General features: G+C 35.9%; 1 protein-coding gene across 4 annotated transcripts in view; it reads right to left on the bottom strand.

Annotated features, from left to right (window-relative positions):
* POU2F1 (POU class 2 homeobox 1) overlaps window positions 1–13,169 on the bottom strand; it is a 166,782-nt gene that overhangs the window by 82,156 nt on the left and 71,457 nt on the right. Inside the window, exon 1 of one of the 4 annotated variants that reach the window (XM_045546623.1) lies at window positions 11,217–11,564. The exons of the other annotated variants lie outside the window; for them this stretch is intronic. The gene's annotated coding sequence lies outside the window, so the exon portion shown is untranslated. Of the gene's footprint in view, window positions 1–11,216; window positions 11,565–13,169 lie in introns of those variants that run through there. 4 annotated transcript variants of the gene reach the window in all.

Raw genomic sequence — 13,169 nt, 5'->3', positions numbered from 1 at the left:
GAGCTTCAAGTGTGCCCATCCCCCAGATGGTGCGCACCACACCCACTGGGTGTGAATTTACCCATCCCCTCCCCCCCACCTGCCCGACACTTGATGAATGGTACTACTATGTGTACACCTAAGTGTTGATCAGTTAAGTCAGCTAATACCAATTTGATGGTGAGTACATGTGGTGCTTGTTTTTCCATTTTGTGATACTTCCCTTAGTAGAATGGGCTCCAGCTCTATCCAGGATAACACAAAAGGTGCTAGATCGCCATTGTTTTTTGTGGCTGAGTACACATATACCACATTTTATTAATTCACTCACGCATTCATGGCACTTGGGTTGTTTCCATATCTTTGCAATTGTGAATTGTGCTGCTACAAACATTCTAGTGCAGATGTCTTTTTTATAGAAATGTCTTTTGTTCCTTTGGGTAGATACCCAGTAATGGGATTGCTGAATCAAATGGTAGTTCTACTTGTAGCTCTTTGAGGTTTCTCCATGTTGCTTTCCACAGAGGTTGTACTAGTTTGCAGTCCCACCAGCAGTGTATGAGTGTTCCTGTCCCTCTGCATCCACGCCAACATTTATTGTTTTGGGACTTTTTGATAAAGGCTATTCTCACTGGAGTTAAGTGATACCTCACTGTGGTTTTGATTTGCATTTCCCTGATGATTAGGGATGTTGAGTATTTTTTCATGTGTTTCTTGGCCATTCATCTATCTTCTTTTGAAAAGTTTCTGTTCATGTCCTTTGCCCACTTTTGGATAGGGTTGTTTGACTTTTTTTCTTGCTGATTTTTCTGAGTTCTATATAGATTCTAGTTATCAGCCCTTTATCTGACGTGTAGCATGTGAATATTTTCTCCCATTCTGTAGGTTGTCTGTTTACTCTTGTAATAGTTTCCTTGGCTGTGCAGAAGCTTTTTAATTTGATCAGGTCCCATTTATTTATTTTTGTTGTTGCTGTGATTGCCTTTGGGGTCTTCTTCATAAATTCTTTCCCTAGGCCAGTGTCTGTGAGAGTTTTTCCAGCATTTTCTTCTAGAATTCTTATAGTTTCATGCCTCAGGTTTAAGTGTGTAATCCACCATGAATTGATTTTTGTGAGATGTGAAAGGTGTGGAAGCTAAGCACACTCGGGCCTGGTTAGTACTTGGATGGGAGACTGTATTTTCATATTAATTTTAGAATAATCTTGTCTATATCTACAAAAAAGCCTTGTGGGGATTTTGATAGAAATTGCATTACACCTATATATTAATTTGGGGAGAATTGCTCATTCTTATGTTGAGTCTTCTAACCCATGAATATAGTATATTCTCCCTTTCTCTTTATTTTGCTTGATTTCTCTCATCAGCATTTTGTAGTTTTCAGCATATAAATCCTATACATGTTTTGCTGGATTTAAAACCAAGTATTGTCATGCTTTGTTTGCTTAATGACAGGGATATGTTCTGAGAAACGCATCAGGTGATTCCATCACTGTGCGAACATCACAGAGTGTACTCACACAAACCTAGATGGTACAGCCCACTGCACACCTAGGCTATATAGCTGCAGTCCCCAAACCCCGGGGCACAGACTGGAACTAGTCCATGGCCTGTCAGGAACCAGGCTGCACAGCAGGAGGTGAGTGGCAGGCAAGTGAGCCGCTCCCCATTACTCACCTCACTGCAGAAGCTGTGACTCCTGTCAGATCAGCCACAGCACTGGATTGTCACAGGAGCATGAACTCTGCTGAAAACTGCGCATGTGAAGGGATCTAGGTTGCGGCTCCTCATGAGAATCTAATGCCTGGTGATCTGAGGTGGAGCTGAGGTGGTGATGCTAGTGCTGGGGAGCGGCTGCAAACACAGATTATCATTAGCAGAGAGGTCTGACTGCACATTAAATGTAATGCGCTTGAATCATCCGAAAATCATCCCCCACTGTCTGTGGAAAAACTGTCTTCCATGAAGCTGGTCCCTGATGCCAAAAGGGATGGGGACCACTACTATATAGTAAAGCCCATTACTCCTACGCTACAAGCCTGTACAGCGTGTTACTGTATTACAATGGTATTTGTATATCTAAACATTGAAAGGGTATAGTAAAATTATAGTATAGAAGATTAAAAATGGCATACCTGTTTAGAGCACTTAGCATGAATGGAGCTTGCAGGACTGGAAGTTGCTCTGGGTGAGTCGGTGAGTGAGTGGTGAGTGAGTGTGAAGGCCCGGGACATTACTGCACATACACTACAGTAGACTTCATAAACACTGTATACTTAGGCTTACACTAAATTTAAAAAATATATATTTTTCTTTCTTAAATAATAAATTAACCTTAGCTTACTATAACATTTTTACTTTATAAACTTTAAAATTTTTTTAAACTTTCTGACTCTTTCATAATAACACTTGGATTAAGACACACATGTACAGCTATACAAATATTTTCTTTCTTTATATCCTTATTCTATAAGCTTTTCTCTCTCTCTCTTTTTTTTTTTTTGAGACAGAGTCTTGCTCTGTTGCCTGGGCTAGAGTGAGTGCCGTGGCATCAGCCTAGCTCACAGCAACCTCAAACTCCTGGGCTTAAGCGATCCTCCTGCATCAGCCTCCCGAGTAGCTGGGACTACAGGCATGCGCCACCATGCCCGGCTAATTTTTTCTATATATGTTTTTAGTTGTCCAGATAATTTCTTTCTATTTTTAGTAGAGACGGGGTCTCGCTCTTGCTCAGGCTGGTCTCGAACTCCTGAGCTCCAGCGATCCGCCTGCCTCGGCCTCCCAGAGTGCTAGGATTACAGGCATGAGCCACTGCGTCCGGCCTGCTTTTTTCTATTTTGAATTATTATTTTTTTTAATTTTAAACTTTTGTGTTAAAAAAGTAAGACACAAACTAGCCTAGGCCTACACAGGGTTAGGATCATTAAGACATTACTAGGCAAGAGGAATTTTCTTAGCTCCATTATAATCTTATGGGACCAGGGTCGTACATGTGGTCTGTCATCGACCAAAACATTATGTGGTCCATGACTTATTTCTTTCTTTCCTTCTTCCTTTTCCTTTCCCTTCCCTTCTTTCTTTTTTTGGCCATTCTTTTAGGGTAGGTGTGCAGGAGATGAATTCTTTTTCTTTTCCTTCACCGAAGAATATCTTGATTTCCCCTTCATTCCTGAAGGATATTTTTGCTAAGTATAGAATTTGGGATTTTAAGCTCTTTCTATACCTGAAAAATATTATGCCAATGCCTCCTCGCCTCTATGGTTTCTGATGAGAAATCCACTATCACTGAAACTGTTTTTCCTCAGAAGTAAGGTGTCATTTCTCTCTCATGCTGTTTTCATGATTTTTCCTTTGTCTTTGGTTTACAGAAGTTTCATTATGATTTATCTTTTTTTTAATTTCAGCATATTATGCAGGTACAAAAGTTTAGGTTACGTATATTGCCCTTGCCCCCCACCCCCCAAATCAGAAGCGTGTCCATCCCTAGACGGTGCATATCGCACTCATTATGCATGTATATACCCATCCCCCGCCCCACATCTGCTAGTGTGTCCTAGAGTAGATTTCTTTGGGTTCATCCTGTTTGGAATTTGCTCAGCTTCTTGAATCTTTATGTTTATAATCTTCTGCCAAATGTAGAGTTTTCAGCCATTATTCTTGAAATACTTTTCAGCTCCACCCTTCTTTCTCCTCTCCTTCTGAGACTCTTATGAATGTTAGAATTTTTGTTGTAATTTTTTTTGTGGTAGTCCTAAAAGTTCCTGAGAGTCTGTTCACTGTTATTTGTTCTCTTCTTCTTGTTTAGACTGTGTAATTTCTACTGTTCCATCTTTCAGTTTACTCTGTCTTCTCCATTCTGCTATGAGCCTATCCAGTGACGTTTTTCTTTCCAGTTATTACAGTTTTCAGTTCTAAAATTTCCATTTAATTCTTCTTTATTTGTTCTATGTCTTTACTGGGGTTTTCTATTTCCTTGCTCAGACTTCATATTTTTTCATTTGTTTCAAGTGTATTCATAATTACTCGCTGAAGCATTTTTATTACAGTTGCTTTAAAATCCTTGTCAGATAATCCTACCATTTCTGTTATCTTGGAAGTGGTATCTACTGATTATATTTACTTATTAAAGTTGAAATTTCCTGGGTTCTTAATATGATGGAGGATTATCGATTAAAATCTGAACATTTTACTTACTATTCCTGGATTCTAGATCTTAATTAAATCTTGTTTCCTCATGGTTTACGGCTCCAGCAGACAAGTTTCGGGAGAGGGACTACCTTGATCCTCTAAGGTTCAAATGGAAGTTAAGGTTCCCCACATTGTCTCCCATTTTAACAGGGAAGGTGGGGAAACTCCTGTTACTGCTGGGCAAGGGTAGAAATTCCAGCTCCCTGCTGTACCTCCACTGACAACCACCCGGGCTGGGAGGGACAGGAGTGACTCACCACTGCTCCCACAAGGCCTCCATTGACACCAGGAGGTGGGAGGGTGGCCTCATTATTACTGGGTGATGGTGAAAGTCCTTCACTCTCCTCTATGCCTCCTCTGACAGCACCCCAGTGAGAAGGGGTTCATTACTGCCCAGAAGGGATGAACATCTCAGCTCTCTATTGAGTCTTCTCTGGCACCACTCCAGCAGGAGGGTTGGGCTGCCCTGTTATAGCCTAGTGGGAGTACAAATCTGCGCTCCCCACTGGGCCTGTGCAGGCAGGTTCAGGAATGGAGCCAGTTCTGTTCCATGGTATTGGCTGAAGCTGAGTGGTTACTGTCTAAAAAGTTTTCTAACTTGCTACAGGCCACTCCCTTCCTTTTCTTTTGACTAAATAACAGCCAGCTTTTGTTAAGGCTTTTTGTTTTCTTTTTTCTGTGTCTATTGTTGATTTGCCAATTTCTCTAGCACTATACCTAGAATATATGAGGCCAAAAGAAAAACCTAGGAATTCACCTCCATACATTCCTCACGTAACAAGGTCCCTAGCTAGTCTGCCTTTGTCTAACTTTCAGTCTTCTTATACTTGTTTTATACACAGTGTTTAGGGGTTTTAGTTGTCCTTAGTGGAAGGATTAGAGAAAAGTTCTTCTACTTCATCTTTCCAGAAGCATAAGTACCTGTTTTATGGTATCATTCACTCGTTACTTGTCACTACAGCTAGTTTTGGATGTGAAATTATCTAGTATTACCTTTTCAGTTGGCTACCAAAGTTATCCAAGCTTCTTAAAATGACTTGAGTAGTTTTTTTTCTATAAGAAATGGATTGTTCCTCGAAGGTTTATTAAAATTTCCCAATCAAAATAGGTAATTCTGGTGCCTCACTTGGTATAGAGTTGATAGGTTTCTAGAGATGGGAAGAGAAGAATTGTTTTTGACAGGTACCTCAATTCTTTTAATGATTATTGCCTATTGAGGTTTTCAATTTCTTCTCAAGTCACATGGACAACTCATAATTTTCTTTAAAAATTATCCATTTCATCTTGTTTTCAACCTTATTAAAATAAGGTTGCTCAAATAATTCTTAATAACATTTAAATATATAGAATCTGTATTTCTATGCCTTCTATTGCTAACGGTTTAACGGTACCTTTTCTTTTTTATCTTAATCATCTTAGATAATAGTATGTGTACTCTGCATCTTTTCAATAATTGGCTTTTAGTTTGTTGTCCATCACTTTTTAAATTATTTTTATTAGTTTCTGGTTTTATCCTTATTTCCTTCCTTTTACTGTTTTGGTGAGTTTAGTCTCTCCGTGTATTCCCCACCTCCTTATTAACTCATTTATTTTCAGTAGTTCCCTGTTTTCTAATGACTGCACTTATGGCTAAAAACTTCCCTCCAAGAAACATTTTAGCTGTAGCCCATAAGTTTTGATATAAAGTTTTTCCTTTGTTATTCAATGATACATTTTTAACAATGCCCACCATGTTTCCGTGAGGTATTTAGGAATACATTTTTTCAGTTCCTTTTATCGTTGCTATTTTATTTTAATGGCATCGAGATAACGCAATACAGTTTATCACTTCTATAGAACTTGTAGAGACTTCTTTTACGACATGTTTGAGGTCAATTATTTCCAAAGGTTCCATATATACATAAAAATGATGTTATTGTGTGTTTCCTCAGGGCAAGGTTAACAGTATTATTCTAATCTTCTATGTGTTTGTAGAGAATGGAATTATCAGTATTTGCTATATATACTTTTAAATTATATTTTCATGTATAGGGACATTCCTGTTGGTAGACTGTTCCTTTATCACCTTAAAGTTATCCTCCTTTATCCACCTCCCTCCTTTTTTTGGCCTCAGAATCCAGTTATACCAGGCTTCTCTTTGATACTCTTTGGCACTTCTTTGTACATTCATTAATCACCTTTTCTGTGTCATTTGGTTTTAAGTATGTCTCTTATAAAAAAAACATAGATGGGATTTTGATTTTTTAAAAAATCTAATCTGAGTGTCTGCTTTTACTAGGTTTGTGTAACCCATTTATTTCCTTTGTGATTACTGATATAGTTGGTCTTTTCCCATCATAACACTTTAGAGTTTATATTTACTACCTGCCCCTGTTGCTGGTCTTACCTCCCTTCTTTCCTGGTTTGTATTAGACGCATTTTCTTTATTCCCCCACTAAGAGTTTGGCAGTTATACATTTTCTTTATATTCTTTTAGTGATTGTTTTTATCACTAAAAGAAATTTATATTTCTCTACCGAATTCTAAAGTCAATCAATATCCCTAAACCACTTCCTAATGAGAAAAAGTCCTTACATAAATTATCTTCACACATACAAACTCCTTGAGTTTTCTGGCATTCATTTTACACTCTGGCATTATTTGTTCCATAAATAATGTTCCATGAAAAGAACTCAGAGATGATGTAACCTGAACCAGAATTAACCTAAAAACATTTAAAAGTTCTCACTGTTCTTCATAAGTGAAGGAATGTTTTCATATCATGAAAGCAATCCATTTTAAACTGATGATATGCCTTGAAATTAAAAACAATCAATGTACAGAGCATCTCCATTACCGTGCTAATTATCTTTTACCCTTTAAAAGTAATAGCTCCTAAGACTAGGATCAAGATAATAAAAAATGCCTAATTAAACTTAAATTTTCAAAAAAATCCCTTGTAAATAGGCTGTTATAGTAAGCCATCAATAACAAAGAATTTCTATAAACATGGAACTAGTAGGGTTCCAAATTAAAAATAAATAAGAAGCAGCAAATTAACCAAAGGTGATGCAGCAAAAGCAAATTTGTCCAATTTACTTTAATATCTGTCATAAAAGAATGAACTTCCTTTTTATCATAATTCAGCCCAAAAGCCATCAGATGGGGCTGCGTAAGGCAGGCATCCAAGCTTAGGGAAGTGAGTGGGGGACCAGTAACGAGGAGATTGGTTATAAACTGGGAGATTAATCTAGTAAGTAAATATATTAAGGATAATGAGAGCTAAGTTTGTCACTGCTGGAGAAGAGAACTAAACCCAAAGAGAGAAAAAACTAGAATGAATTCTATGATCCTGAACTGGAATTTGAGGTTTTGTTATGAACACAGCGGTTTTTAAAATATATAAATACAGAGATAAATATACCTTTAAGTAAATACGCTCCCATCCATATAGTCTATCCTCTAGCTCTGTCTACCGAGGGCCTGGGGGCTACAGTCCTCCCACAGCAATGAGCATACTTGGCAGCCAGACCTTGATTTCTAAATGCCACTCTAAGGAACCAGGGATCCTCAAAGGAATTACTGGTGGAAGTGGTTTACAAAATTATGGGAATATGTGAAAAAGATACCTGGAAGACAGTTTGAAGGGATTCCCATTAGCCAAATTTTAAACAATTTGGACAAAATATATAAAAATAATAATGAATGAACTATAATTATTACTTACAGGAATTCATGAGTTCATGCTGATATAAATATATAGAGAGAAGATAAACCTTTTCCTTACAGTAGAATGCCAAATAACATACAATAAATAATATAATTAGAAAATCAACATTTGAAAACCATTACAGTGATAAGCAGTTCAGTAAGAAACACCACCATACTAAATGTAGTGGGTAAAAAATTGGTGATGAAAACAGTTTTCCCACAATAATTATTAATTACAAAGAGAAGTATAACTTTACAGTGGAAAAGCCTATTGAACATCACCTTAATCAAATGATCGAAGTTAACATCATCAGTCAAGGGACAAATCAAAATTGTGCACCGCCTGAAAGGATGTAATCAGAAGAGTACAACATCATTTCTGTGATATTCCTGCCAAAGATGCATGACCTGAATGATGAGGAATCATCACATAAACCCAAATTCAAAGACAATCTATAAAATGTATTCTTTCAAAGTGTCATGTTTCTGAAAATCAAAAAGACTAAAGAACTATTCCAAATTAAAGAATAGTAAAGAGATATTACAACTAAATGCAATACAGGATCTTAGATTGGATTATTTTGTTGCAAGGGACATTTTGGGGACGAGTGACAAAATTTGGATAAAGTCTATGAATTAGCTGATAGTAATGTATGACTGTTAATTTCCTGAGTTTTATCTTTATACTGTGGCTCCATAGAAGAATGTCCTTATTTGTAGGAATTACACATTGAAGTACTTTGGGAAGATGGAACATCAAGTCAGCCACTTACACTTAAAAGGTTTAGGGACAAGTTATTTGTACTATTCTTTCAACTTTTCTGTAAATCGGAAATTATTTTGACAGAAAAAATTTAACAAAAGGAGAAAAAAGAAACAGATCAACAAACTACCATAAGGTGACTTTTTTGTTATCCTAGTGTAACTTTTCCTTCCCCATCCCTCAGAAACCCTTAATTACAATAACAGATGTATATTAACATTGGCAAGACTACAATTCTTACAGAATTATGAAATATACAGATAATCTACCATCAAAATGCACTTGCAACAATTTAAACAGTATTCTGATGGGCATCTCAAGATCTTATGGAGGAGTGCACATTTTAAAGACCTATATTTTATTAATGGAAGTTCAGATTTAAAGTCAGATCTAAGCACTGAGTCTTGAACAATTTTCCATAGTTCGTGTCATCATTTATTTATTATCTGGAAAAAATAAAAAGTTTGAAGACCATTATAACCCAAAATTCTATTAACTATTTTAGAAACTTAGTTAATTTTAAAGAAACTCTCCTCAGATATAAGACAATATTAGAAAATGAATTTTAAATGTGGTACTATAGATTATAGATATGTTCTTTTATAACTATCATTTTAGTGTCACTAAAATGTGATGCCTGACTTTCCCACTTAAAAAACTCTTAATTATCTGTTATGAACTGAATTGTGTCACCTCAAAAAATGTTAAAGTGCAAACCCCTTGTACCTGTACCTGTGAATGTGACCTAATTTCGAAATGGGGACTTTGTAAATGACCAAGTTAAGATGAGGTCAATAGGGTTGGCCCTATCCAATATGATTGCTGTCCTTATAAAAAGGGGAAATTTGCACACAGAAACAGACCCGGTATAGAGGGAAGACAAGACAGGCATAGAACAGATTCTCCCTCACAGCCCTCAGCATGAGCCAACCCTATCTTATAACTTGGACTTCTAGCCTTCAGAACTGTAAGACAATAAATTTCTACTCTTTAATCCACCCAGTTTGTGGTATCCTGTTATGACATCTCTAAAAAACTAATCTAACACCTGAACCTTAATTTCCTCATTTGAAAAATGGGAACATTTATGCTATCTCCCAAGGTTGTCTTTAAAATGAAAATGAAAATGTTACTTTGAAAATAACCAGGAATTGTAAAAATGATACTATTATACTCTCTTGATAAATATTTAATAAATATTATTGTCAAGATTTTTCTCCCAGTATAAGAAAAAATTTTAAGTGCTGCTCTTGAATATTTTCATGCCTTTTAACTAACTTTTAATCCATAGGCCAGAAAATCATCTTTACTGTACAAAGTAAGAATACAAAATCTTAACATTGTTAGGACTATCTGAACATGTCTGAAGTACACGTTGGTTTTCTTTTTTATTTTCTCATGTTTTAAACTCTAAATAACATTTCTTAAAAAGTATAAAATTTTCTCTTCTGAAAACTTAAAATTTGAAGGAAAAAAAAAAAGTTGCCCCTTTGGTGGCCAGGTAGGCATGGTACAGCAATCCCAGGCAGTTATGATTCAGAGTGCTGGAAACAATCAACAGCATTTGGTGCTGCCAAAAGCAGATGAAAAAAGAATATGGAAGATAAACAAGTTGAGCATCCAAACAAAAAGGAGGAAATAATCTTTTGCACAATGCTTTCTTCTTTTTGCTCTGCTTCCTGTACTTCTACGTATACTAAAAACGAAAGAATATGTGTGAAGGTTATCTAACATATGCCTAGCATAGGAGGAATTCAATAAACATTAGCTGCTCCAGCCCTGCCCCACCTCCTCCCCTTCTACTCAGAGGATGATGAGTAGTTGCAAGTAATACTTAGGGTAGACAAGTAACTTTGTAATCTTTCCAAATTGCCAGATAATGTCAACAAATTTCACATCATCTTTAAAAGCTCTGGTTAGAAAGAATTTTACTAAAAAAGAGTACCAGTCAATGTATCTCACCTTGTATAAAATCCTAACATATGATTGCCCACAATAGAAAGGTATGAGGCAATCTAATATACAATCTAATTGTTTCTCATTATGAATAGCTTAAATGCACATAAATTACAATTCTTTGGTATAAGCTCTCCACATCTTACCAGGAATAAATGTTTTATGACATGAGCTATTAAGAGACTCTAATCTTCATGTAGGTGATTTGTAAAATGGTAAAATATAGGTTATAATATTCTGATGACTAGATTAGTTTTATAAAACTATTATTTACAGAGTGCTTCTACAAAACTATCATAGATATTATTACAAATGTTATATTATCACAGAATAAAGATGATATAAAAATATATTTATATACTCTATTTGTATTTCACAACTTTTTCAGAAGAGACCGGAGTCTAACCTAAGTACTAGGGCCAGTCCTAAACTATTTTCCATTGCTGGCTAGGTCACAGGCATCCCAAGCATCACTCCATCACATCAACAAATGTCAAACACATTGCAGAGTTAAAAATTTTAAAAAATATATATTTGATAAGTTATTTTAATAGCCATTCCACAAAATAAAAGGCAATCAAAACACCTGGATTTACCAGAGGCTACTAAATTAATAGCTTTATTTAGCAGAAAATATTTACCAGGTATAGAAAGACTGCATTCTTTCTTTGAACTGATTCATTGAAAACTGAGAGTAGTTTGGTAATTAAAAAGGCAGGAAAGCTCTTCTTACTTTTCCAGTCTATGAATACAAAAAGAGAAAAAGGCAAAACTGAGTAAGCTGTATAAAATGACCTACTACTTTAAGAGGGCACAATTATACACAGTGGGGAACACCAAATGACCCATCAAGGCATGTTTAGCTGCCTTATGCAAGCACCTCTCTTGTGTCTGTTTCCTCATCTACAAAACAGAGATAACTAGTACCACCCCTTGCTAAAGGAACAGGGAGGTAAATAAGAAAGTTGTTTGAACATGTATTGTAAGGTCCTATTCTTTCATGAAAGCTGGATAAAACACTCTACTTAGATTTTCTTTAAAGGTTGCATTTCACTAACATAAAAAAAAAAAAAAACCAAACAAAAAACTGACCAAACCCAACTGTTTGGGTTTTTAAGTATCTACTTCAATTGGCTTTATATAGATAGACAGATAGATAGATTATAGATATAGATTGACTGATATAGGTTGCTACAGTTGTGAAGTATTCTAAAAAAAGGTACAAGATCACATTTTATATTTAGAAAACGAGAAAGGTCAACACTTGATACACACAAGTGTGGAAATTCACCGTCACTGGTTGACCACCAACCACACTCCTTGTCATGAGGCCTCAGAATCCTGATCAGTACAGAGTTCACGCAGCCTCAACCAACAAAGAGGAATTGATACATGCTCTGACTCTCATTTGCCATATACCTATACTGTATGGCTATTTTTGAATTAGTATAACTAATTAGTATAACTGGTATAAATTAGTATGACTGATCAAGTAGTATAAGTAATTAATGAAAACCATATCAATTTTATATAATCAATACTCACATAACTAGCCCATATCATTTTTTTCCATACATTCAGTGATGTTCCTATTTCATGAAACTCTGAACCAACAGCTTGGGTTCATTGGTGCAAACAAAATCAAATGTATAAATAGCTCAAACTGTCTTCTTAAAAAGGAGTTGTTTTTGTGACAGAAGTGGATCAGAGTGGCTCATACTACTTAAAAGTAGACATCACATAACCTTCTACCATGATTCTCTAGCAGTGGTCAAAAACTTACTAAGATATTTTATTATACAATACAACTGAAAAGAAAGAAACTGAATTCTTTTTCTCTTGAAAAATTCTGACCTGTACATACTTTAAGTTCTCTAAGAGCATGAAAAGAAAATCTTTAAATTTTAAGAGGATATACCTAAAACAAAATAAAACAAAAAGTACCTTAAGGAAAAGGGATAGCAAGACATTGAGAAAAACAAATACACAAAACAAATTCAAACTTGAACAAACGTACCCACTAAAACCCTCCAGAGTAGGATCTGTAGTGAATAAGGAAAACCCACCCCCCCTTCCAATATAGTGGTTACAAACTGACAAGCTCTTTCTGAGTGCCCATTGGCACATATTGAGACTTTTTATTCTTTTGAAATGTCCCCCAACTTAAACTGGATGCAAATAAGCCAGGTGTAGTCCTTATAACAGTAATCCTGCTAGTCCCTACTGCGTCTCCACAGCAACATGCACAGCTGGCAATGGCAAAGAAGTTGTACTGGCCTCAAATTGGTTTAAAAAGTTTCAATATTCATTGAGTGAAATAACAATTACAGTATCTTACTTAAGAACAAATACGAAGCAAAAATCCTATCTTTACTTGAAATATTAAGCAAAATCAAAGCAAAGTGTTTTCTGCTAGTCCAATGTGGCTCTGAGCCTAGCAGCAACTAATGGGTCTGTGAGAAGTTACAACATCATCACCAAATGGTAACTGTCCTCTGACTTAAAAACATTCCCTGTGTGTTACTTAATGTAAGAAGTAACACGGGGGGGGGGGGGGGGAGGGGGGAGGAAACAGGGAGGGAAACAAAATAAAG

The sequence above is a fragment of the Lemur catta genome, chromosome 3 (assembly GCF_020740605.2).
Source record: "Lemur catta isolate mLemCat1 chromosome 3, mLemCat1.pri, whole genome shotgun sequence".
Taxonomy (NCBI): Eukaryota; Metazoa; Chordata; class Mammalia; order Primates; family Lemuridae; genus Lemur; species Lemur catta.
Note: the sequence above shows the minus strand (reverse complement) of the source record. Positions and strands in the feature narration are given on the sequence as shown.